The sequence below is a fragment of the Frankliniella occidentalis genome, unplaced genomic scaffold (genome assembly GCF_000697945.3).
Source record: "Frankliniella occidentalis isolate FOCC.00 unplaced genomic scaffold, Focc_3.1 Scaffold630, whole genome shotgun sequence".
Classification (NCBI taxonomy): domain Eukaryota; kingdom Metazoa; phylum Arthropoda; class Insecta; order Thysanoptera; family Thripidae; genus Frankliniella; species Frankliniella occidentalis.
The window spans coordinates 24,918-27,759 of NW_026267745.1; the positions used below are offsets into that span (position 1 = coordinate 24,918).

At 46.5% G+C, this 2,842-nt stretch overlaps 2 long non-coding RNA genes across 3 annotated transcripts in view; both read right to left on the reverse strand.

Annotated features, from left to right (window-relative positions):
- LOC127751635 (uncharacterized) overlaps nucleotides 1–2,842 on the reverse strand; it is a 9,307-nt gene extending 6,465 nt beyond the window's left edge. The window contains exon 1 of the long non-coding RNA XR_008012189.1: nucleotides 2,745–2,842. This is a non-coding gene — a long non-coding RNA (uncharacterized LOC127751635). The remainder of the gene's footprint in view (nucleotides 1–2,744) is intronic.
- On the reverse strand, nucleotides 7–2,689 carry LOC127751634 (uncharacterized). 2 transcript variants are annotated; one of them, XR_008012188.1, is made up of 3 exons: nucleotides 1,734–2,689; nucleotides 1,185–1,401; nucleotides 7–200 (listed from the first exon to the last, which is right to left on the reverse strand). It is a non-coding gene; the product is annotated as an uncharacterized LOC127751634 (long non-coding RNA). The 2 variants fall into 2 exon arrangements; XR_008012187.1 differs by having other exon boundaries at nucleotides 1,185–1,606.

The following is a 2,842-nucleotide window of genomic DNA, read 5'->3' on the forward strand; positions in this document are numbered from 1 at the left end:
GGCCTGAGAACGTGTAGCAGGTGGCCGATGACTGGCAGGCTGCTGTACTGCGGGTAGCCCTCGGCGATGCGGCGCGCGCGGATCGCCGCGGGGTCGAAGTACTTGGATTTGAACACGCCAAACGCCAGCAGGGCCAGCAGCAGGAGCAACAGCAGCAGCGCCATCTCGCTCGCCGGCCACACGGAAGACAGGGTCATCATCTGCAGCAATTATTTGGGTGCTCGTCAAACCCAGGGCACAGATTGCACACTAAAAGCTCATAAAAAAAATTTATTCATAGCTTACTCATTGTCAGTTATTCTGAGTACGTGCTCTGCTTACGCATTTTTTAATACGCCGGTGTGAACAAATTTGTTCACATCGGCGTATTTAAAAATGCGTAAGCAGAGCACGTACACAGAACTCAGTAAGCTATGAATAAAAATATCCATAAGCTTTTAGTGTGATGGAGGCACTACATCCTAGTCCCAGATCCCATGCTGAACCCGCTGAAGCAGATGAACCATTTGAACCGGTGAATGACAACAACCGTTCGTGCGAAGGAAATCTTGCGGAAACCTTATCGGTCAAGCTACACGGGACATCGATAATTGAGTTATCAGTAGAGGTCATTGGCTGTCACTATTCCCGAAGTGTGACCCCGATAAAAGCGTACGAGGAATGTCACTGTAAGCTAAATTATTTAAATCGAGTTTTACAAATCATCCGCATTATTTTGTTTTACAAATGCTTTGGTTATTTTATGACTCTCATATGATTCGTACCTAAAAAAATAGCGAGTAGTAATTCGTAAAATGCTTATGTGCAGTGGGTTGAGTTCCTCTCCACACTAAAATTGCCAAAAAATAGTACAGTCATCAGAATTAACTTATAATCTTGAACCTTTGACTGTTTTTTATTTCAGGCTTTATTCGTCACATTACACGTGGCAAGCGATTCGCATCCATTCATAAGTTAGTCTTAACATGTTCAGTGCGGCGCGACAACAATGAAGTCACGCTTTGCTATATTTCCCTACCCTCAGGCCAGAATGCACAGACTTCCTGAACGTGTTGACACAAAAATTACAAAGGCTGCTTTACAAAAAAAAACTAGATGGAGCTTGACTACAGTTCATTTATTACGCAACGGCCCCTTTTTAACAGTATTTTAGGTGCAACCGTATATTTCTTTTCCCGACTCACCCTAGAGTAGCTAAACTACGGCAGTCTTTCTAATCCAAATCAACGATAGTTGCAGTGGTTCTGGGACAAGTTGGCTCCAGCGCGAGCGAGTCTGTCGCCGACCAGCCTGCGATTCAGACTGGCGGCGCTCTGAGACTGAGCCGGACTGAGCGGCCGTGTGAGCGTCTGACCTAGCCGGCGCCCGTGGGCGTGGGCCAGTGCCCAGACCGCAGTTGACCTTGAGTCCACACAGTTTTATTTGATAAGAAAACACAAAATTATGACTTCTTCCGATCACGAGAAAAAATAGTTGTAGGTTTTACGGGACAATTATCCGTAGAGTGTGTCGTAATATTACAATTCAAAATCGGAAAAGTACAAGAACTACACTCCAAACCCAACAGTGTACTTAGTACACTAAAGGAAGAGTTCCACACGCACAACTGGAAACCAAACGAATGTCCAATTACTAACGCGCCTGTTCTTTTCCATGGTGTTTATGGCCGTCCAATGCTCTGTCTACTAGGTGTACAGTACAGCACTCATAAAAAAAATACTCCCTTGTCTTACCAGTAAATGGTGTGTATAAGGATTGAAGCTGCCTCAGCCAGCAGCCACGGCACCTTTCCGGGCAGGGGAAGTATAGTGAAATCAGGGGTGTCCAGCAACTGTGCGACTTAGGCACCCTTCATTCCCGGGCGTCCAGAGTGGAAGAAAGGAGTGGAGCAGAAGAAAAGTCCTACATATCAAAAAATATGGAAATGTAGCCTACTTGATGAAAAAAGTATTAAACAAAGTTGGTTGTGTTAGAACGATTAATATCGATGTTACATAATAAATTGTTTAAGAAAAAGTTTTATTTACGAGGAAGTACATGGTCGATGAGCAAATAATTGTTATTCAGCTGAGCGACACGAAGATCATGGGGTGCCGATAGAAGTGTTTCTTAGACAGTCCCCAAGACTGTCGCTACCAGAAGGAAAATAACTGCACGACCCCCCCTCCCTCCCCCTACTTTCCTCGCTCCTCCTCGATCACTTGGAGTCGTAATAATATGTGGCGCCGCAGAGCCAAATGCAAATTTCTGTTTATATGGCGCCGGTGGGTAGGCAACCCAACGGGCAGACGCGGTGGCGATCTTGCTGGGGTGTCAGCAGATGAGTCATTCTACATGTGATTTATTTGAATTGCAGAGACCCCTCCATTTTGAAAAAGAAATGTGTTTGCTAATGATTGGGTCTACCAAGATATCTAGTTTTTTGAGGTGTTTCGATGCAATGTAGAAAAACGTCCCTTCTCGGAGCCAGGACGCTCCAGGAGTCTACCACTGGCTTCGACGTAGCACGGTCTCGGGAATCCGATTCCGGTCCCAGAATGGACGTTGCTAAACTGCATGCGTCCCAAAATGTAAAACTTTGTGTGTTTATCATACGATTTGCCGAGTTTAGGATGGCTGACGAGGGGGCCGCAACTCCCCAAAAATGTGTACACCGATTGCCAATCAAATGACTGGATGTGACTGGAGATGATTGATGCTCTTAACTCTGGAGAGTCCATGGACGGCATGGCACAGTCACGTACCTCTAGGCCTGAGAACGTGTAGCAGGTGGCCGATGACTGGCAGGCTGCTGTACTGCGGGTAGCCCTCGGCGATGCGGCGCGCGCGGATCGCCGCGGGG